The 27,922-nt window shown below is 41.6% G+C and overlaps 1 protein-coding gene and 1 long non-coding RNA gene across 12 annotated transcripts in view; one reads left to right on the top strand and one right to left on the bottom strand.

Annotated features, from left to right (window-relative positions):
• Nucleotides 1–1,754: 1,754 nt before the first annotated feature.
• Nucleotides 1,755–11,812, bottom strand: LOC135415851 (uncharacterized). 6 transcript variants are annotated; one of them, XR_010431305.1, is made up of 4 exons: nt 10,790–11,596; nt 7,183–10,705; nt 4,533–5,381; nt 1,755–1,950 (listed from the first exon to the last, which is right to left on the bottom strand). It is a non-coding gene; the product is annotated as an uncharacterized LOC135415851 (long non-coding RNA). The 6 variants fall into 6 exon arrangements; XR_010431304.1 differs by having other exon boundaries at nt 4,533–7,227; nt 9,773–10,705; XR_010431306.1 differs by having other exon boundaries at nt 9,773–10,705.
• Nucleotides 11,813–11,972: 160 nt separating this feature from the next.
• RGS6 (regulator of G protein signaling 6) overlaps nt 11,973–27,922 on the top strand; it is a 266,585-nt gene continuing 250,635 nt past the window's right edge. Inside the window, exon 1 of one of the 6 annotated variants that reach the window (XM_064658242.1) lies at nt 11,973–12,063. The gene's annotated coding sequence lies outside the window, so the exon portion shown is untranslated. Of the gene's footprint in view, nt 12,064–15,153; nt 15,413–15,519; nt 15,617–15,675; nt 16,134–27,922 lie in introns of those variants that run through there. The other 5 variants (XM_064658244.1, XM_064658239.1, XM_064658243.1 and 2 more) reach the window with 5 other exon arrangements.

Here is a 27,922-nt window from a genome sequence, read left to right as displayed (position 1 = left end):
TGCCTGTGTATGTTCTGGCCATGCCCATACTGTACTGTTTGTAGCCAAACCATCAAAAACTTCACAGACTCAGTTACCACACTTGTCCAAGAGCTGGGTAAGGTATCCATCTCCCCTGCTTGAGGCAGAGAAGGCAGCTGTGCCAGGTATTCTTGGGCTTGTGTGCCTGGGAGAGCAGGAGAGCCTGTCTTATGACACAGGCTGTAAGCAATGTGGAGTGAGAATCGTCTGCATTTGTTAAAAAAGTCTTGTTATAGCTGTCCTACTCCTGATCACTCTATGTCTGATAATATAAATGTTTAATGAGAGCTCTTCATGCTCCATTTTTTCCTCCCTTATACACCCCAGTATATTACAGAATCACTTATGTTGGAAAAGACCTCTGAGGTCGTTGAGTCCAACCTTTGACCAATCACCACCTTGTCAACTAGACCAACTGTCATGTCCAATTGTTTCTTGAATGTCTCCAGGGATAGTGACTCCACCACCTCCCTGGGCAGTCTGTTCCAACATTTAAAAACCCTTTCCATGAAGAAATTCCTCCTGATGTCTAACCTGAACCTCCTCCACCACAGTGTGAGGCTATGTCCTCTTGTCCTGTCACTAGTTGCCTGGGAGAAAAGAATTATGTTCCCCCAGTACTGAGGAAATGATGGCACTGATGAAAGCAGGAATAGTGAGGAGTAATTCCCACTGCCGATAGAGCAGCCCTTTCTCTGTGTCTGATTAGGCAACACCAGATCCCCGGGAAGGTATAGACTGTCTGGTGCACTAAAGGTATAGAAATTTAGCAGACAATAAACCCCCTTGAGTTTCAGCTGGTTCTCAGAGATCAGAAGGGATGGGTGCAAATAGGCTTAATTTCTGATTAGAACCAATTCAGCACTGTAGGTTTGGTCGAGTTTGATGAGAATTTTCACTTTGCACAAGTTCACAACTAGTGCAATTTACTAATACTATAGGTCTGGTCAAGTTCAAGAACTTGCAAATCCAGATTCTGGAATAGTACAGTTTGTTGAAGCAACAGGAAAGCAGGTTCAAGATTGTTGGGGATAAAGGCACTAATTACAGAGCATTATTATCATGAAGTGTGAGCCCCCCAAGCACAGCTCTGTGTGTGACGTCCTCTTTCAATGACTGCAGAGCAGCAGTTGTTCGAGCCGATGCTGCAGACCAATGCACTCGTGTATGGCCACTCTGTGGGCATCTGGATCTTGCACCAGGTACTGCAAGAGGCTGGGTGGTTCAACATGGGTGGTGGGGGTGGGTGCTCAGTTTTGCCTCCTTGACTTTTCCTGAATCCTGTCTGTTCCTCATGCCCTCTGAATTCTCTAATCCCAAACTACGATGTCACTGCTGGAGCTCTCCTTCTAACTGCTGCTGACATCCTGACAACTCCATTTCTTGAGGAACCAATAGACACCAAAGACAGGATGAGGACTAGAAGAAGGGCCCAGACCTGCCATTGCTGCAAGACGTTAACAAGCGCAGATCCCCAGGCCATGTCTGGAGCTGTCTGCTCCGTGTGCTGTACAGGACGATTCATCTTCTATTGTGCACAGCACTGGAGGGTGAAAAATTTTTCCGATTGCCCCAAGGTAGGAGCATGGACACGTAGGGGAGCCTTAGTTACAGCATCAGAGAAACTAGAGCCCACTGGAGCATCAGTTCTGCTGCAAAATGCTCCCCTACTCTGCAACAGTTGTGCAACCTCACCCTCTGCCCACAATTCCCGACAAAGTGATGCACAGGCATTCACGGATGCATCATTTGTTCCAGCACAATATTTATTGGCAACTTTGTACCAACTGAAGCTCCCAGAGGGAACGGCAGCAATTCCTGAAGGGAATGGACTCTCTCAAAAAGGGAGGGCATTCAGTATCCAGGTGTTAACGGGAATCTCTAGTTCCAGCCTCCTTGCCACGGCCTCTTCAGGATTGTTCTGTACAGCTGCATACAGAAGGTAGTACTTTGGTGGGGGGAATAGGAACTATGAATTCTGTGCTTATGAACTGTATGTATTATGTATTTACTGTATTTATATACTCTACATATATGAACTGTGAGCCATAGTTCATATATGAACTATGTATTCTGAATTTGGAACATGAATTCTGCAAAGCTAGACCCAAATATGTGTTTAGGAATGTTGTTATAATTTCTGGACAGTAAAGAAAATCAATGTGTAAGCATTTTTGGTGCCAGACTCGAGACACATGCTGTTTTCTTTCCCCATTAGAAGGAGAGTGAGCAGCTTTCCTGTAAACATGATGCAAATCTTCCCATTTGTTTTCAGAGAAGTGCAAAATTCCATGTGGACTCAATGAAAGAAATAACCTACAGGACATGAATGCCACAGTTGTGGCAATATGAGAATATGAGAGTTGGGTGAAAAACTGGGCACTTCATACAGACATCAAATAACAAAAGTGTTCAGGGATCCCCTTTTACCTGAACTTTCTGTAGAAGCAGCTAAACAAGACAACATCAGCCACCTGGATGATAGAAGAAGAAGAAGAAAATATTAAAACAAAAATATTGTGGTCCTGAGCGAGCCAAAGTGCTTGTGTGAAAAGAATCGCAAGGTCAAGCTGGAAAGCCGCTTGAAGCGTGATTGTTCTTTGTGGCTGAAGGTGGCCATGGGAGTGTCTGTATGGTGTGTGTGCAGGTAAGTAACACCTGGCCTGGCTTGGTAGCTCGGACCCTTATTCCGTATATAAATGGAGTAATACCAGTTACAAGAGAGTTCTGCCTGGACAAAGTCTGTCTCCTGTGGATTCATTTGCCACAACGAGTGCTGAGTGAGGGATTTTCGACACAACTTTCCCACATTCATTATGGTCTCTGATGAACAGAAAGCAAAGGGCTGTGCTGTGTCACCCTCCTGTGGTCTGTCTGAAGTCCTGACGTGCTGTAGGAGTGTCAGGAATGGGAGGCCATGCTTTTATACAAGTATGGAGGGTCAGAGCCAACCCTTGGTGATGGGGAGTAGAGGAGAGGGTGCACATGAACAGAGTAATATCTGAGGAGAGCAGGTGTATCATGGCAATAGAAAGTGAATGAAAGAATGAAAGAATGAAAGAATGAATGAATGAAATGAATGAATGAATGAATGAAAGAATGAATGAATGAATGAATGATGAATGAATGGTGTCCTTCAGATGGAGCATCAATTAAGAGACTTATTTAGGAACAGAACTACCTGCTTTCGAAAAATAAAAGGCAGGGGAAAATTATTGGAAGCATCATTGCATTTGCTTCCCAGATAAAGAGAGAATGAGAAACAGGAATCCTGTTCAAACACAAAATTAGTTGTGGTCTTTATTTCTGGAGATTGTTAATTGCAGTGAGCAGCAGCCTACATGCAATGTCGCAAGTCTGTGAAAGCACAAGTTTAAGTAGGGAAGTTAATTTCTTACAAAAGAGACATTGCAATTTTCTTCTTCATAATGAGGTTGGGCAAAATGCAAGGTGCTGATAGCAGTCTGTTAAAATATTGCCAAAATTTTCTTCTTAAACTGCAGTAGCTAAAACTTGAATACCTACATAGGAATACTGTTAAATGTTGCTGCATATCCTGGGTTGTGACACTATAGTGGGGAAAAAAACCCAGCTCTAAGACAATCAGGTGGCAACTAGGAAGATACAGTGGATTACATCATGACGATGATAGGATGGCCTAAGGCAGCAAGTGAATGGGTTGGGAGGATGAAACTGGGGTTTTATTAGTCTCTCTAACCCCTGTTTTCATCTTTCACATTTTCTTTGCTGTTATTGGTTTTCCTCTATGAAAGTTCTTCCTGACAGTCCAGGGGTTGTAGCTAGCTATGCAGTGTACAGGCACTGAAAACTATCCTCTACAGGGTCAGTCACAGAGAAAAATTGTTTGATATTACTGACAGAATAAGCCTGCAGCCAATGCTGTGCACAAAAAAAAATTTTTGAATTTTTCCTAATGTAGTGTTGCTGTGTATGTTATGCACTGAATGATGGTCTCATGATCTCATTTCAGTGGTGGCTGCAAAGCTAGAAACCTTGAATTCCTTGAGATCTCCTACATGACATCCATAAGGATGCTGCAATATTGGGATATTTTCTTTTGTAATATTTAACAATTTCATTTAAAATTATGTAACAGCATAGGTCATTAAATGTCAAAAAAGAGGTTTTAAGCCCCCAAGAATTAGGTGTGCATGATTCAGCTTAGCCTTTTGATGCTCGGTTCCTTCTCAGGTTTAGGAAACAATCCTGAAGGGTAATGGCTTGTGCAAAACTTCCATGAGACTTCAGAGTGCTTTGCAGAAACAGGTCCCTGAGTTTCTTACTCCATTATCTGAGTTTCTTCTCCCCCAGCTCCCACACCTTAGTGGCTGGTCTGAGCTAGTTGCCCAGGCCCTCACCAAAAGAAGAAATGGTGTCAACCCCAGAGGGCAACATATCCCCTCAACAAATTTGTATCTAAAATAGGTGAAGTACTTGTCCCCTGGTGACTACAGAGGAAGTCTGGGAAATTGTCTTAGAGTAGGACCTACCTTCATGCCCAGCAGAGGTCATGAGGTGAATCAGTCACTTTGTGTGGGAGAACAGTTCTACTAGCTGGGTCACCATTCTCTTAAGATTACATTGTCCTTGTCCACAAGGCTGAGCTGGAGAATGAGCAGAGTATTTTTACCTCTGTTTGAAATTCATTTTTGATAATCTAAATTCCTGTGAAATTGACTGGAAAATTAACATATATACCGGTCTAGCAAAGACCAAGCAAGTGCCTCTGTCTTTAAAAAGACACACTGCTGGGGAAGACAGGGTAGAGCCAAGGCTGATTTTTGTCATGGAGCATAGGATTTTAAACTGTAGATTAAAAATGAAAACTGCTGAAAATAATTTAAAAAAAAAAAGATGGCTTAAAACATGTGGCCATGGGTTTATGCATGGAGGCCGGGGGTTGGAAGGAGATAGATATATAGAGAGAAGGCAGAGGTAACAGTTTGAGTTGCATCTAAATGACCCGAAACCTAGTAGCCTTTTTCAAAGGCAGCCTTGCCCCCCTGTTCCAGCTGCAGTCATCTTCGTTTGTTACCTTTGTTTTCCATCAGATCTGCCAGCCAAATTGACGTGTCCTGTAGCTGCTTGGCCACTAGATTGATCTGATGGAAGCGCAGGGAATGTGTGGCCAGGACTTGGGTGAGGAGGGAGTATTTTGGCAGCAGGTGCCTGTGTTAGATAAGGTGTACACTGAGCTTGTGATCCTTGCTCTGATGGACTGGTGAGTTGGACTGACCGTTGAGAGCTACATCCACAGGGGCAGTACTGAGTGAATATACAGCTCCTTGCAGATGTGGACAGGACAGTAGAAGTTTCATCTTCACTGAGAGCTTTCAGGGCTACAAAGCAAAACAAAAGCATGACATTTAATAAAGGACAGAAGCACAGCTGTAATTTCAAGGTGACATGAGCTCACAGCTAGGCTAACTCTCCAAAGGTAGTTGCAACACCTTTGATTCTTGGTACTGTACTTAGAACAATTCAGTTTGGTAAGTTAGTGTATCAGACATGGAGAAGCAAGGAAGACTTAGCCTGTAGAGATAGAGACACTGGGAATACTTTTTGTTTTTTCTTGATCATTCCAAAAACTGAATAGTTGAGCATCTAGAAAGAGAGAAATGTTTCTTTGTATTCTGAAAGGATGAGGAGCTGATTACAACAGAGTGAAAAGAACTCTGTTTTTTTAGCTTGTGTGAGTAAATTATAGCTAACAACCACATGAGCTATCTGTGAGCCTTTTCTAAATATGCTCTGCTGTTTCTATGTTCTCTGTGTCATGGAGAATATTATTCCTTTGCACAACATCCAGTTCAAAGGAGCAAAACTGTAGCATAAGATCTCTAACTCACTGCAAATACAAAGATTATACTCAGAGTGAGGTGGTCCAGTGAATACTAAGGACTTTCTTTCTCCATCTTTCAATACTTATGTTTTCCTGCATGTTATTGCCATTAGCTGCTGAGCTAAATCTGAGAAAACTTTTTGGGAGGGAGGACCATGAGAGATAGGCAGTATCTAACAAAGAGACTATCTTCTGTGAATACTAATAGAAGTGCACCTCAAGATATTTCCCACAATTATGTATTTGAATGAAACATGAAATTTGCTTTGCCCCTGCTCAATCTCCTTTGAAGTCTGTTAATATTTTAATAAAATAATTTCCTGGCAAAAAGGAAGGGAAAAAAAGAAAGAAAGGATGAGTTTTAAACAAAAGTTTTGCAGAAGGTAAATTTTGAACTTGTAACTATTTGTTCTGAAAATATAGTGCTGAGTTGTATTAGCAGACCATGCTCAAACAGCAGTTACAGATATTACATTGTCAAAAGGTAAGGATGAGTTTCATGAAGTTCCACAAAGGATTGCTCTAAGTCTGGTAGCATTCATTAATGAGTTGGATGATGACACAAAAAGAATCATTAAATTTGCAGATAATTTCAAGCAGCATGAGACTGCAAAGATTTTAGAAGAGATGATTAATATTCAGTGATCTTGATAAACTGCAGGTATGATCTGAAAAATGTGCATAGCATTCAATATGAATAAGAGCTACATTTAGACAGGAATAAGAAACTGCAGAAACACAGGACAGCAAGGAACTATTTTCACGTCAATTCTGTGGGAAAATATTTAGCAGATTTCCCAGATCAAAAATTGAACAGGAGAAAATAATGCAAAAAAGGGGAACACCACCCTGGTCTGTCTGTGCAGGTGCAGAGTGCTCTGCTCAGCACTGGTGAGGCATCAGCAAGAGTGGTGTGTACAACTGTGGACACAACAAAAATATGAAACAACTGGAGATGGCCCAGAGGAGGATAATGAGAATGGTGAGGCATTGAAAAAAAACAAGCTGTAAGGCAGGAAAATTGATACTATCTAATCTGACACAGAAAAATGAGTAAAAGTCTTAAAAAATGTGAAATTCTGTTCCAAAGAGAACAGTGGTAATCTGCTTTCTACATCCATGACGGACAACAAGAAATAATGAGCTCTAATTTTAATAAGAGATTCAACTTCAATACTAGGATAAAACCTTGCACAGGTAATGTTTAACTAAACAGAATAAATTTCCTGGAGTGTCTGTGGCATCTAAAGCACTGAACGTCTTCAAGAACTTGTTAACTTAGGCCTAGCTGAGCCTACCTTGAGCAGTAGCATAAACTTGTTGATTTTCAGTCCATTTCTGGGCTAAAAATTGATAATGATAATAATAAGACTCCCATCTTCAACTCAGTAATTTACAAATTTAGTTAAAATTAAATATACCATTCTGAATCTACATCATTGCAATCAGCTTCTGGGGAATTTAGCATTCAATCTCCTAAGAATGCAAGCAGGAAGAAGTTGAAAATTTCAGAATTTGTAACTTGTCAAAATTTGGGCAGATTTTCACAGAATAGCATATCCTTGTCGCCAAGGCCCATCTCTGTGATACATTTTTACCAATAGACTCAAAACATTGGCATATTCAGTTATAAGAATATATTTAAGATGGGGAGAAGACTTTTTTCATCAAATCTTCTTGGAGCCAGTTAAACCGATTTTGCTGAAACATTAAAAAAAAGGAAAAAATAATATTAGAATCCAGCCTTGTGCTGATCCATAGAGTGAAACATTTCAGCCCAAGCAGTTGAAGATGGCAGATTTTCAACCATGCCTGCAGTAGTTAATTACCTGCAAGTAGATTTGAGAACTCGCTGTTTCATTAGCATTTATATACTAGCATATATATATATATATATACACATACATACACATAAATATACACACACACACATATATGCTCTTTGAGATCCTGACATGATATGTATTACACCTTTTAAAGCTTTGTGGAGTTGTTAACGGTGATGCAGATTTAAAGCATTTTCTTAGACAATTAGGGAAAAAAAATAATTAAACTCATGGGGTTTTTTTAAATAGGCCCTATGCATGATTTTGAATTATGCATTGTCCACATGTTTTGTTCTCACATTCTAGTTTAAGAGAGCAGAACAGTTTGAAATTGAATTGGGCTGTATCAGTCTCTCTTGTCACAGGCTGGCAGGCTGAATACTGAAGCAAGGAGTGTGTTTCAAGATGAAAGCTACCAATGGCATTGTTCTGGCTGGAGAGGAGGAAGATAAGACCAGAACTGAGCCCTGGGATCCATCTCATATTTCACACTGCTGAGATTTGCAAAACTGGCATCTGGATTCCTGGCTTTTTAGGGAAGGGGGATTCGTAAACCTAGGAAAGGATGACTGCACTCCTGAGAGGCAAACCCTCTTATGGGCTTCCTGTGCTCAGCAGAGAGAATGTAAGATTCTTTCTGTCACAGCTCTGAGCATCTGAGGTTATGCTCCAGCTTTGAATCTCCAAGTGTCTTTTCCCACCGTCCCTAGTGAGAGCTTGGAAAAATCAGGTTTCCTAGGCTAGTATCTGTTTTTTGAGTCCTTCTGCCTCCCACCTCCCACTCGTTTTAGTGAGTGCTGCACAACTGACCCCCACTCAGCCAGATCTCCTCCCTATGCAGTACTTTCTCAGCAACAGACAAGCTGGAACAATAACTGAAAAGTAATACATTAACTGTCACGTGAATTTGTAAGTGAATTTTAAGGACTTTTCTTATTCAAATAGTAGAAATGTTTGACTGCTCAGGCTTAACTGCTGTTAATAGGGAGGGGAAAAAAAAGAAACAAAATTAAGTAACTGAGTATTCACCAAAAGCAAATGCCAAATGTTAATCTTCCCTGCCAAAACCAGAACATGCACTGTGATGTTTAGCCAAAGAGGGAGAAGTGGTACCATGTGATTTAGATAAATCATCAACACCCTGCACATTTTTTAGAGAAAAGATTTTATATATAAAAATGTATGTGCACACGATGTGAATATATATATAGAATAGATACCCAAACACATAGACATGCATTTCAATACTTGAACTGTGTTGGTGGGTACTATAAATCATCCAAGTGCAGAAAAGAAACATGGTTTATGGTGATGTTTGCATCTTCCATATGGTAAATGCTTTTTCGAAAGCAGAAGATGATATAGTTTCTGCTGCGAAAAATGCATATTTTAATAAGGCACAGATAAATAGTGGTGAGAGAGAGATACAGCATACAAACAGTATGATCAGGGCTATGAAAGGCACATACTGTATTTTGCTGAATTTAAGGGGTTTTTTAAATACATTTCATGCCATCCTCCACACTTCAGGCTCCTCATTCCCACTGCGCAGCAGTTCCCATCACAGCTTATGTAATTAATCATCATAAAACCTACTTTAAGTAGAAAAAATATCCAAAGGAAACTTTTGCAATATCACAGAAGAAAGAAGTCAAGGATGTTACAATTTAGTCAAAATAAGTACTCCATCTGCACCTTTTCCAGACCATCAGATAAAGACCAGCTGGAGAAAACCCGAATTCTATGGGAATTCACATATTTCTGCCACTTAGTACCATGAGTTCTCATAATATTTGGACACCTGACATGGCAGAAGTGGAGACTCTACCATGTTCAGAAAAATTTTACAAGTTCAGATCAGATGGATGGAGTCCAGGCAGAAGGCCATTCTTGACTAAAAGACAGAAAAGAATAAACATTGTTAGATATCAAGAAACTGATCTCCTGATGAACTGAAAGAAGACATAGAGAGATCTTAGCATATTTCTAGTTGTTATAGAAAAACCTAAAATCCCCTCTATAGACCTGTCCATAGCACAGGAAAGTATGAGACTGTGCTTACCTCCTCACTCCGCCAGTGCTCTGACTTGTTCAGATGAGATTGCCAATGCAGAATAGAAAAGGATGCTTCTGCTATGGTTGAGCAAGAACCTGGACATTGAGGAAATTGAGTCTTTCCTCTTCTGATTAGTTGTATTGCTCTTAGTCCATTTTGGGACTCTAGGTAAGACAAGGTGAGGCAGAGCTTCTTACACAAATCTCTTTTCAACACTTCCAGCAAAGAGGCTCTCCTGGAATTTCCCAGGTGAATTTACAAAGGCTCTGAATTTTGCTTTCCCACAGTGTTCTTCATTGACAAAAATGAACAGAGGGACTGCTACTAATGCTCTTCTGATGTTTTTAGCTTTATAGAAAAAAAATATTCTCAATACTTTTGGGTTTGTGATTTTTCTAGATTCAAGGCACAAGTTCTTCCATGCCTGAAATTCATCACCAAGGCTTTTTTCCCCCCCAGTCATAACAAGTCACTGGGAAGTTTGTTAGAAGTCACGCAAAATTTAAGAAGTGTTAGAGCAGGCACAAATTTAACGTTTGCAAAGACAGCTGAAATCCCTTTGCACAAAGGGAGGAATTAAGTGAAGCTCAACAAGGCCAGCACACACTGGCTCTGAATGGTTCCTATTGAGTCGTCTTTGTTCTTTTAGCTTGCATAATCCTTGTAGGTGTAGACGTATACATTTTGGCTTGATGCTGTTTAAGTCATGGCTCAGACACTGTCAGTGTACATTACCTGCATTTTTCAGTATGACATGTTCAATTTCTGCAACACACGTTAATGTGGATCAATGGAAACCTCTGTGGGCTGAGATCCCCATAGGACAATTCTCCCTATAGGGAAAGCACTCACACTCATATAAACCTGGCGTATGTGGCATCATCTCCTATGCTGTTTCCTTCCTTAAAGGGTACACACGAAGGACTCAGCACAGCAATGCTCCTTATACTTGACTCTCGAAGGACAAAACTTCCCGAGAATCTCTGAGATGGAAGTGGAAGGAAGAGCCCTTTTTCTGCAGACCTGATGTGTTTTGGTGTTGCATGGTTGAAATTTGAAATCATTTGTCTAATTGCTCCCTTTTTCTGCTGAATCCTTATGGAACACAGCACACACAGTAGAGTACAAGGAGTTTTTAAAGCATACTTCCATAAAGACAAGCAAGGAATCACAGAGGGGTACCATCAAACAGTATCTGAGAGCACCGTATGTAACACATGGCAAAAGAGACAGCAAACATCACTTTACCTGCCATTTATTGGTCACAATGACAAAATGCAGAATAACTTTTTTCTTCTGGAAGGTGATGTAAGGTAAGTAAAATTAACAGCACCCCACAACTTACTCCTGCTGAAAGCTGGCATGAGTCTGTACTGCCTGTACACTTCCAAATTGGCTAGTAAAGCTAGCCATCAGTTCCAAACAGTTATTGAATGTTTACAAAACAAAGGATCCTTCTGTGAAAAGGCTGACGAATTCAAGACTGCTGCTACAGGTTGATACTCAAAAATGTACCATGAAATAAGGAAAGGGCTTTGAGCTGACATTAAAAAAAAACCCCAAACCTATAATAGGTGCAATAAAAGATGTGCTAAAACCTCTTTAAAACTGCAAAGAAACTGTAACATAATGACTGCCTGAAACAAAATAGGAGAGAAGAATTAATCCCCCAGCTAAGGTCTTATTTAATTTGCTTTAACAAAGTCTGTAATGCCTATTGCTCTGCTGTTCTAATGATGTAGGCTAAGACACAGGAGATAAGAAAAGCCAAGACACTGAAAGCTGTTGTAAAACTAGGTCACTGTTAAATTAAACATTTTATGAAAAATATAACCTACCTTGAACAACTCTGAAAACCTCTTTGCTTTTTTTTCATGCCCTCAGCCTGAGAGAGACACGGTGCTGTACTGCCTTCATGGGAAAAAGCACCAGTTTCCTGACGACTGAACACCCACCCCCCAAGCCAGCTCCGTTTTTTCTTGTAATTAACAACTGCTGAATATTTATGAAGTGTCACGGGGTAACACTTACTCATTGGATCAACAACGCTGTTGGTTTGCAAACTAAAAAGAAAACACTGGCCCTACCTCGGAGCACGGCAACCACTGACTGCCTCTGCACCAGCTTCTGCTTTTCCAAGCTTTTCAAGCACCAGGAGAGGAGGATGCTATTGGCAGAAAGTTAGCGATATTTACTCTTTTTTTTTCAGATGATCACAGGGGAACATGCTGTGATATGACTCTTTTCCCCATGTGAAGAAGCTGTTGAAATACCCTGGAGACTCCCACTGCTGAGCTGTGAGTAAGAATTAGCTCAAGCCCTGTGAGTGTATGTAACTCTAGAGTCAGAGCCACGATATGCAGGGGTTGAAAGTTGTACATTTCAAAGCTGATAAAATGACCTCTTTACAGCAATGAGGATAATACAACTTTAAGAGAGTATTTCTTGGCATGGGGGGAGTTTTCTACTGCTGCAGTCTTCAGTAGATGACAAGATAACTTTACAAAAGGTGTGTTTCTGTACTTGCGATCTATGATAAAGAAAAGCTGATCAAATATTTTCAATAGTAAATGTTAGTAAAAATGAAAATTTTAGCTCAGGTTCTTCAGTTTCAGTATCATTAGGGATAGGTGATGTTCTATACCTGCTGTGGACTGTGGTGATCTCTTCTGGGTTTTAGATCTCATCATAAAGTACAGCAGAGAGGGAACAGTAAAAGTCTGCCCTCCTGGCCAGAAGAATGTGTGCCGGTCTCTCCCCATGCATTCTTCCCCAGTGCTTATTGAGCGTAACAGTGTTTCAGATGGAAGGTCTTCTTCTGCAAGCTTTGTTGTATGTGCATAGTTCTATATCAACTCGAGATGTCCCACTGATCTAAATGGAACATTTCCTGCATCTGTAATCATACTCGTCAAACTGCTGGACTCTCCCACTGGGAAAGAGGTTAAACTGAGAAACGATCTCTGTGATGAACAGAGTCTGACTACGTTGTTTTCAGCATAAAGATCAATGCAAATACAAACTTAGCTTGGTTTTATCTGGTTTTAATTACGTATCATTTATTTTAGTAGTTAATGCATGAAATTAAAAAATGTCGCTAAGCCATTTTTCTTCACACCTTTTATTACTTCCATGGACCAAAGAATAGTTGCTACTTAAGAGAATCCACTAGGCAAAGATTTATTTAATTATAGTATAAAATGTGGAAATAAGACATGAAATATTATCCAAACCTGAAATGCCATTGAAACTGGTTTTATTTATCATTTTCCTTTCCTTTTGTTTGTAATTGTTGGTTACAATTTCTTCTGTTGAGCACGATTAAAATAAGCACAGTGGTCACTTTTGCTTTAATGTTTCTGATCAGCTTCTTTTTTCAGCATCATGTGCTGCTGTAAGACAGTAATACTCAGCCTGGAATTACTGTCAGGAAACATATTGGTAGTTTCTTTGAATTGAGATGTTAATATATATGTGAAATATTTTCTATCAATCTCGTATTTTGAAAATGGCATTTCTATAGAACATGCATTTTAGTCTGAGTTAACCTGATATATTTAAGCACTGTGTAATGCATGTACACTCCCTTGAGGGAGCTGTGTGAAAAAGACTGTGTAGAGCAGTCATGAAACAGTTTTTCCTGAACAAACCTGATATAAGACACTGAAATATTTAATCCTTGGTATTACAAGTAGTCATACCCCAGCATAATTCAATATAACTATTGATTTAAAATGTTTTGCTGAGAAAATTTCTGTAAAAAAAGAAATCTTTATTTCATAGGTAGCCATTCTCTCTTTCCTCCTTTGCCAGACAACCTTGTGTGGCAAATAATGTATAACATGCTCAGGTTAATCTTAAGGGAACGACAAGTAGTTTAAATTCAAACTTGATATAAATGGAACTACTTTTTAGATTAAAAAGTATCCCAAAAATATCCTGTGATGTTTGAAAGGTGCAATCTCTTTGAACAAAAAAAATCAGGGTTCACCAAGGTCAGAATGTTTTAACCTGCCACAGAAGTTTTTAAATGCCCACAGCTGATATCTGAACCAAATCAATTGAATCAACACCTTGTGAAGTCTGGTAAGGGTCAATGAGCTTGTGTGAGGCACAGCAGAATTTTGCCACTAAAATGCAATTTTGAGTGTGACAGGTAAATAAATGTATAGTCTGTGATGATGAAGGACATTTTAGAAGAAGCATGTACAAACTGTACAGGCTGGAACCTGGCTTTTGCAAGACTAAGGAAAGAGTAGCCAGTAGAGATGGTGATATTGATCCAGTAGAAATGGAAGTGATGTAGAGTTGCAGCAGAAATAATTTTTTCTTCTTAATTTAACATTTGAATTATTGAAGCAGTTTAGTGTACCAGACATCATCGGAAAGTGTCCTGGGCAGACTACAACCATAAAATAACAGGATATCCCTGCACATGACAGCTTTTGGTGTCAATCATCAGGCTTGTGAAATTTAAGCCTAATTTTGATAAGATGTTAGGAAAGGGGGGAACAGGGTCACCACAGAAGGGCCTTTAAGACAAGCTACGCAGGTTAATAAAGTAGCCTTTCCTCTGCACAGCTGACAGCCTTCACAACTCTGTGCAGAGTTTCAGCTGTGATAGTGAGTCCGATGTGTGGAAACCAAACCTTGGAAATGCACAAACTTTAGCACAGAGATAGGCACGGGTGCCTCCTGTCAGTGGTCTGCCCTACTGCTTTCCAGCATATGGCTTTCAGACCTGAGAGTCAATTTTGGGCACAGTGGGCTTAACTTGCCTTCTAGAGGAAAAGAAAGGGAGTAAAAATCTCATCTAACAAAGAAATTGGTGGATAATATCCATAGGAAGTATGCAAGCTACTTCGCACACCTAATTAATGTGCGGACACTCCTCCTGGCCGACAGCAATGGCTTTTGCCCATGGGACAGGTCTGTGTAAAAGAGCTGGGTCTCCAAACCATTTTGTCGAGATGTGGTGCTTGTTAGGACTGATGGTGGTGTGTGGAGCCCTAAATATCGTGTAAGCCCAGGCATTAGCTAGGAAATCCTGGCTGTTGGAGGACTGTCACTCAGAGATGAAGCTTTCCTGGTTTCAGGAGAAAGAATTTTGCAAAACGCTTTAATTGCGCTGTGCAACACATAAACAAGAGTGCAACACAGATACAAGGCCCTGCCTCCGGGGCTGCGCCGAGTGCCCCAGAAGCAGCCGGGGTGGTGGGACGCAGGGGCTGAAGCTTCCTCCCTGCAAAGGGCGGCTGGCTCGGAACCGGGGGGAAGCGGCGGCGGTGCCGGGCGGGGGAGGCGCGGCCGGGCCGCCCGCAGCGGGCGCTGCTGCGGTGGGGCCGGGGCCGCCCCGTCACCGCCCCCGCCCGCCCGGCCGAGGGTCGGGCGGCGGCAGCGCGGGGCCGGGCGGGGCGGGCGCGGTGTGCCCGCGGTGCTCTGGTGGCAGCGGCGTCGCCCCGGCCGCCGTCCCCGCCGCAGCCTGAGAGGCGCTGAGGAGAACGGGAGGTTTTTGGAAGAGGCGCGGAAAGGAGCCCGGGCTGACCGCCGGCCCCGCCCGCAGGCTCACGCCATGCTAAGGGCGCTTCCCCGTCCCTGAGGAGAGGCGAAGGGGCGGCCGGGGACGGCGGCGGCGCGGTTGCTAAGGTAATGGGAGTGGGCTGCTCTCCTTGCCGCTGTTTTCCTGCTTATCCGCATTTGTGTGGCGAGCGGTTGCCGGTCGGCTCTGCCCTGGCAGCGGGATACCGGTGCTGGTCCTGCCGCGGAGAACGGAGCCCCGAGCCCCGGCGGGAGCGGCTGCGCGGGCGGCGCCGGGGTGGGAGGTCGCTCCCAGTCGGGAGTAGCGGACAGGTGCAAGGCGGGGTGTGTCTGTGTGTGTGTGTTTTCGGGGGGAGGCTTCGGAGAAGGAGCAAGCACTGGGGTACAGCTTGAAGGGGGAGCTGGTGCCCTGTGGGAAAACTTGGAAACTGTTTCGCTTCGGTAGCGTATGGCAATAATACACTTCCATCCGCTGACAAAGTGCGTTTGCATGAAGACAGATCGGTGTGTGAGAGTAAAGCTGCCAGGCACTCTGCTTCCAGAGCCTTCATCTCCTGTGACACTAAAAGCATCTTCTTAGTCACTAGCTGTGATGGCATAAATAGAGGAGTAGGTTGCGGTGCCAGTAAGAAGCTTCAAGTGTTTTTCTCTGAAGAAGATGCAGATTTTTGTATAGATACCGGTACGCTGCCCTTATACGCTGCAGACATAATAGCAGACAGGGCTGCCGCTCCAAGGAGCTGACTGCGCCTGTGACTCGGAGCTTGGCGTCCCGTTTGCATCGGCGCTGCCCTCGCTGCCCATCGGAGCCCTTGCTGGGACGGCCTAGGTAAGTCGGGGCTTCCTTCAGCTGACCTGCAAGGGACTTGCCAGAACGGCATCCCAGTTACAGTCTGCGTGCTACAGAGCAGCATGACGCTTTCGAATGCTTCCCTGAAATTAAAGATAGGCATAATTGCTTTTGATTGTTTTTTATTTGCTGACTACCAGTGTGTAAAGATTGGAAAGCAGGAAAATCTATCTTTGCTAAATAAAGTCATACTGTAAAACTAACCTTTGTGTCAGTGTGCTACGATAGATACTGTTGGTTTCCCACCCCAAAGAAAGCTACGTTTCATTTGTGTTTGTGTGTTTGTGAGCTGTGAGTGTGAAAAGCGCTTTGTAAAGGTATAGTGATTTTTGTAATTGCTTGCTGAAGAACATAGTGAAAGAGGTTAACTGTAGTTCAAAGCTTTGGGGATTTAAGACATTTAATATCATCCTAAATATTCTCCAAGTCCAATGGGGTTTATTTTGAAGTGGAAGGTTGTGTATATTTGATTTAATAAATTTCTTTTTTTAATGCCAGATTTATTCTAATTTTGCAGATTGCAAGAACTAGCAATTATTTACTATGTTATGATCCATAATACTTTCTCACCAGCTGATTTGGAACACTTGCACTATATTTCCTTGTAAATCTGCTTTAAAAAGAGGTTGGATGCTCGAGAACAGTTATTGACTTGGGGGCATGTGGTTACAAGCACGGAATAATAGCATTCATTGCTTGAATATGCGTGTGAAATGCTGAAGAAACTGTTTAGACTCAGCCAATATTGACTTTATTTTTAGATGAGCTGTTCCTTTTTCTAATGACCCGGCTGATAGAACAACTGATGACCAACATTCCAGTTTCCTTTCTAACTGGCTACAAGTGTAGTGGAGTTTAGATAGCCCTTCCTTTTCCCATTCTGAACTCTGTTAGAAGGAGAAGTAGTTGTTTGCTACACGTCTTATACTGAGGTTTATAGTAATAGATGTTTGAAGATTACTGTTCACCTACCTGACTGATTTTTCTGGGTTTTGTCTTACTACCCATCCCTTCTAAGTAAAGGCGCAATAAGAAGCTGCTTATAGTCAACGCTGCTTGCCTTAGTTTCTCTCTGACAGTTCCCATGATGCAGATATCTGTTTTAATCAATGATACTTGAGGATAAGAGGAAAAGGTATGTCCTCTTGAAGCAGCAGTTACCCCCTTGCTAACCACTTCCAAGGTGGTTTCAGTGTCTAGCATGGAATTCTGGTGGAGCACACTGGTATGGCAGAGGTGAGCAGAGCACTTTTAATTATGGGAGTAACTCTCCTTTTGTTAATGTTTCTGAGGCAACTGGAGGAAGGCTGAGTTTATGGACTGGAAATGCTAGGCTCTGTTGTTGTCCCTTCGAGCAGCCAAAAAGGGGAGAAAAGGAGAGGGCAGTCCTGTCCCAGCAGACTGCAGCAAACTAACAGATGGTGGGGAAAGAGAAGAAGCTGATGTATGTGGAGTAGCGGGAAGAGAAAATAGCTGCAGTGTGTCATTTTAACATGTACGTTAGGATGCTGTTAGTTACTCTGTGGTAAAACTTCGGAATCTTGCAGTGCCATGGCTCTGCAAGATTCTAACAGGAATACAACGTTGTTGTGGGGTGGTTACTTTTTTTCTCTCCTTTGTAATGAGTCCTCAGCTTTTCAAGAACCAGGGTAGCTAACCCGGAGGCTTTGGCCAGGTATACCTGTGATATTTAAATCAAACATTGCAGTTGTAAAGTGGCAGAAGAACAAGAGCAAGCTGCTCTTCCCTTGCCCAATGTTAGTTTTGCCCTTATGATGGGTTGTTGTATTGTTTGTGCTTATCACCTGAAGCTTCAGTTGCATTTCTGCAAACACACGTGGACGCTCTAGGGGGGAGATTGTAGAAACAAACAGGTCCACTTCACTAAGCAGTACTGGACTGTTCCAGGGGACAAATATTGCACCTAGTTGTTGGAACTGAAATGCTCCTGGTTCCTTATGGGACTCTTATCAACTTCTTCATGACTGCATTATTATCTGTGTCAATTCATACCACAGTATTAAAATTAAAAAGAAAACCTGGGTACAATAAGAAAATTACATTGATGATTTGGGTGTTTCTTGATGTCATACTTTGAGCTGCTGTCACCAGTGTGGTGTAAGACAGCACTCTGCCACGTGAAACAAAATGTAAGCGAGAGATCATGGGCCAGTGTTATTACTGAAGGTGTAGTAGTACTTTTAACCTTAAACACTTGCATCTCTGTCAGCATATCAGAGACAAGCTGACCAGAGCTGTGCTGGCCAAGCACATTCAGAAACACTTGGGTACCTGTAGGTGGTGTTGGGTATCACCTTGGAGTGTTTTTGGAAGATAGTAATAGACATATCGTGGAGGGTTCTAAATTGTTGGATCACAATTTTCCTTTAATGATATATTGGCTTTTAAATTTTATAAAGAATTATATTAATGTTAGTGAATCCACAATATTTTCTTAATCTATATGAATTTTACCATGAAAAGACGTTTCCTTGATTTCAGATGGAATAATAGCATATTGTGGTGACTGAGGAATGAACTAATTTCTATTGTCGTGCTCTATCTATGAAGAGGAGCAAGAAAGAGGAGCTAATTTGTGTTTTACTCGTTGGTTGTCAAGCTCTAGAAAGATTGTGGAGTCGAGAGACTGCTGCTATCCACTTGTGTTGCATCATATCTCATACTATTTTTTAACATCTCTGTAGCTAGTGGCAAAGAATGTGGAGAGAAGAAAGAAAAGCAGATTAAAATTTAAGTAAGCAATAAGGTTCTGACACTTTGACGTTCTGGGAGCTCTGCATTGTCATGCTGGAAACAGCTATCTCTTCCTAGACTTAGCAGCAGCAGAGTAAGGCACAGGTGCTGTCCTTTGCCTACATGGGTGTGCTGGGGACCATGAGGCAATGAAGAGAAATTAGTTCTCTATTTCTGTAGGAATCTTCAGTTCCACACTAAAAACATATCCCAGTGGAAAGGGACAATATTTAATCTTTTTTTACTATGCTTATGGAACCGGGTATCAGTGGTGAAAGGTTCACAGGGTAGTTTAAAGCTCCTCGGACTGTTTACTATAGACCTACTGGGCTATTGGGGTGTGTGTTGAGCAAGTGGTAACTAATGGTTTGAAAGTCAAGGCTGATATGTCCAATTTGTTATGTCTCATTTGTTATATGAATGTGGGAAGTCACTTAATTTCATTGTGATTTAGTTTATAATTTCGTAAAAGAAAATATCTCTGTCACGGATAGGAAAATAGTTTCAGATTATGGGTTCACTAGTATAACAGCAAACTGGCATGGACATGTATTAGCTCAATTAAAGGAACTGTCTTTATTGGAGTATTATAGTGTAACAGCAGCAGTAGTAAAGTATATTAGTATTTATAATGTATGTAGCATATATTGGTATTTATAGGAGTCCAGTTCTGGCATTTTAAAGTTCAAGTTTAGATGAGCCACAGCAGTGGAATTTGTAGACTCTGCTGAACTGTATGGGAGCGTGGACTTGAGCTAGCTAATTTAGGAGTGACTTAGATGCTTTTTACATTGCAATTACTGAAGTTATTTGGGTGTAATTTGCATGTGAAAAGGATGTGTGCTAAACAGGAGGGCACTGAAATCATAGTATATTGCATCATGTCCTTGAAGTAGGTGGGATGCAACCATTTGTGTTCACTTTCACTAGGGGTATTGCATGGTGCCACATCTTCAAGGACACATATGCTTTTGGGTAGTAAATTTCACATTTAGTTTGATTGCAGCATACTTGCAATTTTTCCTCCTCTTGAGATGTACAACCAGCAAGAATTCTCAGCACTTTGGGGTGCTTTAAATGAGATTGTGCAGTCGCCGATCAATGCAGGGGTGGATTAGTCTATCAACTTGCATAAGATTGCTTGAAGGGAACTTCATTTTAGCAATCTCTGTTTGAAACAGGGAGTTTAAGTGGAGTAAATCTGAATTTGGAATCTAACAGACACTGAGGCCTGTGGTTTTTTGTTTGTTTTATTTTAGTATTTTCTTGCCAGTCTGTATTAAAGCATCCATTATTTTGTGCTTCTCATTCAGTTGTATCTTTGAATCAATTTTCTTCAGTTGTTTTCAGCTTACTAGGTACAGTGTAAAATACAAAATGCAGCCCATCCCCCAGAAGTAGCTTACTGTGGTTGCAATTAGTATTTTCTATGGTACATAAAGTGCAAGGCACTTGCAGAGATGGTGTCTGATGGACCAACTTCATAGAACAGGATGCTCTTAGTACACCTTAACTGACCTAATGCAAAATGATTTTTCAAAGATGGTTTTATACTGGAGAATGGATTAGAAGTCTACCCTCAAGCTCTGTATTATCAGTGCAGTTACTCATTTTCCACAGGGAATGTTTCTGGCCAATAAGTTGGCATTGTTGCAAAAAGCCAAAATACAGCTTCAGCTCTCTGCTTTGTAACTGCTCTTTGCAGGCTGATAGTGCGTTGTAAATACTTCTGTAGCTTGAGATCACCAATTCACATGAAGGTCAGAGTTGTGCTATATCTATCTCTTCCCATTTCTAAATTTCAATAGCACTGACACTTGCTTTAGTTAAATATTCAGCATATATTTGCTATTACATTCTTTGCAGCTATCCTTGGTAACAGCGTTTTGGCTCAGAGCCTTTCTAAGAGCCCTTGCACTCACACCAGTATTATTTTATTGGAAGGGAGATTGATTACAGGTAAATACTGCATTTCTTTTTTGAATTCTTTGGAAGAGGGGTGGATGTATTGGAGGCAGTTTCTTCCTGGGTACAACATCGTTCTGGTCCATTAAAAGTAAATTTAGCATGCAAGTGCCCATTTTAATGATTGATTTCATAAAGGGAAAAAAATGCCTAGTTAATCAGCCATTCTTTGTCAATATTTGCTACCATCCACCCCCATACCGTTTTTCCTTCTGGTTATTTTGCTCTCCTTATTTATCTCTCAGATACTATATTGAGAACTCTGAAAGTGGGAAAGTTCTTCCTGTTAAGTCAGCAATGCTTCCAGCACACCTTGGGGTGGACAGACCAGAAAACAGGTAGGGTATATTTCTTTATTTAAAACAAAAAAGAGAGAATGCCTCTAATTTGGCATCAGGGAAGTCAGGACTTACTTAGTGTCAGATGCCAAGAAAGTTACTTTATATTGGCTTCCACTCCTAGATTTCCTGGTTGTAGTATCCAGTTGCAGACAGTATTTTCAGCATTCTAAAATAGCTACAAATATCTGCAGATTTAGAAATACATAAAATGGAAATGGAGTGTGGCATCATGAGGAAAGGAGAGGAAAGTAATCCACTTCAGTGGTTTACCAAGAAGCAATCTGATCATCTGCCACGTGATTGAGGCAGATCACCAGTGGCTAACACAAATGAAACAACTGGAATTGTCCATCCTTAGTATCGTCTGTTAGTTGTGTGACAGGATGAGCACTATCACAGGTGTCTCGGAGAGAAAATTGCTCAAGACTATGGAGAGCACCCTTTTTGGAAGTGGTACAAGACCTAGGTGACCCCTGGTAAGCAATATTCTGCTTAGACTACCACATTGTGAATATTTGTTCTTTTTATTAATGGACATACATAATTGGGAACAGTAAATGATTGGAGAGAAGTACCTACAGAATGCTCACATTGGATTACACAGGGGGCTGAGTTTAAATTTGCAGACTGTATATGTCTGCAGGAAGCCAAATAGCTTGGACTGACACATGTCTGAGAGCTAGTTTGGTCTAAATGATGGCCTTGTCCACACTGCACATCCTTGGCCAGAGGGGTCTCAGACCTCTGGCCCCCAGATGGTATTCTCCGTGGCCTGAAGATACAATGATCATTGTGTATGGTTTTTTTCCAAGCACAATGTTTAATAAAAACTGTGAGACTGTCCTGCAGCTGACCAAAAGGATGAGGTTATGCATTGCAGGACTTGAGACATGCTGGGAAGCTGTATGGTGTTGCAGAACCTATTGAGAGACTGCTGCAGGAATGGCTAAGTAGGAAGCCAAATCCTGTAGAAGATCATCCATGCTGATGCTCTGGAGCAAGTACTAGTGGTGGAGATCTGTGTTCCCAGACCTATGTTCCCTTAGGTTTGGAGCTCTCCCAAAGAGAGATCAAATTAGCGATTGAGCACTGTGGGTGATCAGGAGCCCAGAGCTTGCTCCCTGCCCTGTGTGGAAACATAGACATATCTGTAGGATGCTTTGAGGCAAATATTCCACAGGAGAAGCACTTAGTTATGCAAGGGGACTGCACCTTTAGAAAATGTCTGTAAGAGTAGTAGAAACTTGAAATCACAGCCTTCATCAGGATCCCAGTTTCCCTAAAGAGAAGAAGAAGAGAGTGTCTGGAATTAGGTCCTTTCTTCTTGCTCTGTCAGAGTGAGGCAGAAGAATTTCTGCTTGTTCACTAGCCTAGATGGATACTTGCCTTTCATCCTGACAGTTGCAGAATGAGAGTGTTGAGCTCTACTGCTTCAGCACAGGGCTCCCTGTGAACTGGTACCTCAGAAAGAGGAGGAATAGGGTCCTTTAGAGTCCTTGAATTCTCCCAGTGTGTACAAAAATGCTTTCCCACAAACAAAGAGGAATTTGTTTGGCAAAAATTTGAACATTAAGTGCAGTTGCTAGAAGTGTTTATGCTTCCTTCCTTAAAAAAGGCAGTGCACTGAGTATTGTTGATAGTACTGCAATGCTCAGCACTTGCAAGGAGGGGCAAAATGTCTGGGATGATCTTCTACTAGGAAACTATTTTCAGAGTAACTTCCATTACAATTTGATGTCCTAAACGTCATTGGAAGGATTTTAAGATGCTTTGGGAGCTGTACTTCACTGATAGAAAGCGGACTTCCTTTGCTGCCCCTTTATGCAGGGGAGCAGTGCTGTGCTATCCAGAGTGGCGCCAGACTCTTCAGTCTGTCACTGCTGACTGTGGTGTGGCTCCTTCCATGGGGATGCCCTGCCCGTTTCACTAGTCCTTATGTCCTCCTCATCTGGTTCAGGGGAGGAACATGCAGAATCTTGGCCTGCTGGGCACAGTGGTCAGCGGTGCCATATTAACACCAGCATTTCCTCCTCCTCACCAGTAAGTGAACTGGTGGAGATGGTGGAGTTTTGATCTCAGCTCCAGTCTTCCTGGCTTTTGCTCCATTCAGTTAGGTGTTGTATCATTTCCTCTTTGGAAAGTTACTTTGCTAATCATGCAGGTTTAATTGTGAAGGAGGAGTAGAGGTGAATTGTGCAGTGCTTGGACTGAGCTACACCAGTCGAAAGCAGAGTCTATCCCAGCCAGGGCCTGGGGATCCTCTGGTTGATGTATTCATCTTGGTCAACAAGATCACTCCTATGATACGCTGTATTTGTCCTCTAGTATACACACCTTGCTTGGCATGCCCAAGTCCTGGTTTAATGAATAATAATTAACCAGAAAAAGAACATGAAGGTAAGTTTCTTCGCAGTGCAATCTTAAAAAGATTTATGTAATGGATGAGAAATATCAACCTGATACTAATGGGTTCTAATTGAATTCAGAGTAAGTAATTTTTCCTTCCCTGTCCCTTCCCTCCTGTAACCTTAATAACATGACCTATTTGATCTAAATATTCTAGCAGAGTAGGTAGGGATTTTTCCTATTAGGTAATTATCAGTTCAGCAAATCACGTGGTTATATGATTTCTCAGGTATGTGAAAAATCATGTAGTCTAGTTGTATTTCACTAATTAGAAAAAAATTAACTAGGTATTAATGATATGAAGTTATATTTTACTCTGTGGCTGTGTGCTAAAGCTCTAAATCTCTCATAATTTGACATTAATACTACATGTCAGTTATAAGCTGCCCTTGAAATAAATTAATTACATAGCATAAAGGTAATTTCCATTTATTGTCACTCAGAAGTGTATTTCAGCTGAGCAATGCTGATAGATATCTACATTGGAATTCATTTAGTATATTCTGTCTTCTGGGATGTAGTTTTTCCATACTATAACAAACTTTATTTTTATCTCAGATGTGCAAGAAATCTTTTGCACTGCAAATTTTGCTTATTAAGTTGACAACTTATCTAATAAAATAAAGAATGAAAGTTGATATATGAACTTGTGCTGTTAAATTCAGGTGATATTTTTAAGAAATAGTTTGTTTCACAGAATTTCTTCTCACTTTGTATTTCTTCTTTCTCTGTTATGTATAAAACCCAGATCTATAAGGACTCCTAGATGGGCTAATTTCTACGAAACACATGGGGTAGTGTGTCTGTAAGAGATTTCTTGGAGCAATCTTGTTTACAATAGTATTTTCTTACAGCAGTCAAGGTGTTTGAGGACACTCATGGGAATCTCCTAAGTTAGTGTTAAGCTGTTTGTGTTGAATTTACATATACAGAGAGATTAAATGCTGGCAGTATTTATGGATTAAAATGTAAAAGTTGTTGTCTTTGAAATTTTATCATTACACTTCTGTATCAGAAACTCTAAAGAGATGAACTGTGAAAAAAATTATTTTCTTGCTTTCGGAGCATATATTTAATTGGTTATTTCAGTTTAAAGTTCACCGATCCTTTTCTGACATATGGGAGCCATATTTCTTTGCAGCTTCTGGGTTCTGGGAGGGTGTTAGGACTCTGATCAGATAAGAGAGAGAACTCCTGCTGTGACTCATTTCATTTTGTCAGTGGCTGCCTGTCTAGTCCAGTATGCTTATGTTTCTTGGGGTAAAAGCAGATGTGCTCTATAATAAAGAATAAAATATAAAAAGGAAAAAATGAGTGAGAAGCAAATGTACCCTCTTTCTTAGCATATTTTTGGGAGTCCTTTTTAAATGCTTAATAGGCCATCTTTTCCATAAACAAGAAGTTGAAGACTGCTGATTTCCTCCTTGTGCGTGGCAGTGAGAGAATGGTTAGCACAAATGGTTTTCAATATTTTTTTTTCCCGTTTTCAATCACTTTAGCTGCTGAGGAGTCCAGAATACTGCAAGTATGGCTATTGTCAGAAAAACAGCTGTGGGAAAACAGCATCTCTGAATGTAAAAGTTGGAATTTAGAGGCTGTTTATTTTTTAAGAGATGCATTTGTATCTAGATTTTTGGTATGTGGATGCAGGCTGGTATGAATTAGCCCCTGATAATACAGCAAACTGCCTGTTGGAGGGAGGGGCTGAAGTACTCTTCAGGTAGTAATTGGTGAAGCTCTTAGCTGGAGGCTGTGTGTGATTACTTCTAATTTTTTTGAAAGCCTAAATAAATTGCTTGTTTTCCTTCTTCTCGGCTAAGTGTACCTGAAATTTCTTTATAAGACCAAGCTGGATTCACTTCTGGCTGATGCATCACAAACATGTGCTTAGAGGAAGGTTGAGAGGGCAAACTGTTTTTCAGTCTCTGTAGTGTCGTAGGGTTGACTTTCTGCTTGCATTTGAGTGGATGGGGCTGACATGAAAAAATGTGTAGAAAGAATAGATTTCAGTGGTATTCCTTGAAAAATTAGTCTGATTCCTTCACACCAGGCTATGAGGTTTTGTTGGTTTGTTTTTATCAGAGAACTGTGCAAGTCAGATATGGACTTTCACATACAATTATAATAATTAAAGAGTTGCAAATGCGGCGTGTTAACATAGGGTTAGGGTAAAAAAGCCTTTACTTTGAACATGAACAATTTCATTTGTGTTTGCAGCTAGTAGCCTGCATCACTGGAGCACTAACTCTATGTTCTCTACCCTTCTCCCTGGCGTTCTTTTCCCTGGCAAAGACAGAAATGTGCTCTCTTGGGGCTATTCCAAAATTGCTCCTTGGTCAGAAGTGTTATTGCCTTGTAGCCAGTGGTTTGTTTGTGTTCATTGGGTGTTAAGTCAGTGCCACAATCCTCAGGCTAGTGAGAATGTCCCATTTGAGAATTGGCTTGAGATCAGACTTTAGTATGGCAGGAGTACAGGAAAGCAATCCAGGAGGTTCTTGGAAAGCATTGACTGTAACTTTCTGATACAGGTGGTGGAAGAACCAATGAGGAAAGGTGTGCTGTTGGACCTTATACTAACTAAGAAGGAAAGTCTGGTTGGAGATGTGAAGATTTTGGGCAACCTTGGCTGTAGTGACAACAAAATTGTGGAGTTCAGTATCCTGCTAGGAGGAAGCAGAACAATGAGTAAGATTGCAGCTCTGGACTTTAGGGGAGCTAATTTTGGCCTCTTTAGGGGCCTTCTTGGAAGAATCCTGTTGGAATGTGCTAATGGGAAGAGGGGTCCAAGAGAGATGGCCAGAATTCATGGATCACTTCCTCCACACTCAAGACTGGTGAATCACCAACCCTAGGGAGAAGGTGTGGAGGAAGGAAGACTTTCCCTTGATTGAGGAGGATTGGTTTAGAGACCATTTAGTCCAACTTGACATCCACAAGTCTGTGGGCCCTGATGGGATGCACACATGAGTGTTGAGGAAACTGGCAGATATCATTACTAGGCCACTCTCAAGCATGTTTGAAATGTCATGGCAGTCAAGAGAGATATCCAAGGACTGGGAGAAAGCAAATGTCTCCCCAGTCTTCAAAAAGGGCAAGAAGGAGGACCCAGGGAACTACAGGCCAGTCAGCTTCACCTCAGTCCCCACAAAAGTGATAAAATGGCTTAACTTGGAGGCCATCTCTAAGCAGGTGGAAGACAAGAAGGTGATCTGTAATAGTCAGCATGGATTCACCAAAGGGAAATTATGCTTAACCAACCTGATTGCCTTCTACAATGGGACAACTGTCTGGATAAGTGAGGGGAGAGGAGTGGATGTTGTCTACCTGGACTTCAGTAAGGCTTTTGACGCTGTCTCCCATGACATTCTCACAGGCAAGCTCAGGAAGTGTGGACTGGGTGTGTGGACAGTGAGGTGGTTTAAGAACTGGCTGAATGGCAGCTCTCAGGGAATTGTGATCACTGTCACAGTCTGGTTGGAAGCCTGTCACTAGTGGTGTCCCCCAAGGATCAAGACTGGGCCCAGTATTGTTTAACTTGCTCATCAATGACTTGGATGAAAGGACAGAGTGCCTCCAGCAAGTTCGCTGATGATGCAAAACTGGGAGGAATGCTGTGTAACTCTGCAGAAAGATCTCGACTTGTTGGAGGGATGGGGAGAGAGAAACCTTTTGAAATTCAACAAAGTGAATTCCAGAGATGTGGAGCTTCTGGAGCAAGTCCAGTGAAGGGCTACGAAGATGATTACAGGACTGGACCATCAGTCTTACGAGGAAAGGCTGAAGGAGCTGGGCCTGTTCAGTCTCAAAAAGAGATGACTGAGGGGGGGAGATCTCATCAATGTCTAAGTATCTGAAGGGAGAGTGTCACAAGGACAGAGCCAGGCTCTTCTCAGTGGTGCCAAGCAGTAGGACAAGAGGCAATGGGTAGAAGCTGAACCACAGGAAATTCTACCTGAATATGAGGAAGAACTTCTTTATTATGTAGGTGACTGTGTACTGGAACAGTTGCCTTGAGCAGTTGTGGAGTCTCCTTTTCTGGAGATACTCAGAAGCCATCTGTACACAATTGTGAGTAATGTGCTCTAGGGGACCCTGCTTGAGCCAGGACGTTGGACTAGATGACCTCCAATACTCTCTTCCAACACCAACCATTCTGCGGTTGTGTGAAGCAGTCCTGCATCACTGGGTGCTGAGCTCCACTCAGCTCCTGTATGTTAAAAAGCACAGGTGTAATGGGATCCTTGGGACCCAGCATTGCTGTGCTTTCACCTTGAAGAGCCAAGAACATGCCCTTGTCATATC

This window comes from Pseudopipra pipra, chromosome 6, assembly GCF_036250125.1.
Source record: "Pseudopipra pipra isolate bDixPip1 chromosome 6, bDixPip1.hap1, whole genome shotgun sequence".
Taxonomy (NCBI): Eukaryota; Metazoa; Chordata; class Aves; order Passeriformes; family Pipridae; genus Pseudopipra; species Pseudopipra pipra.
This window is presented reverse-complemented; position numbering and strand designations above follow the sequence as displayed.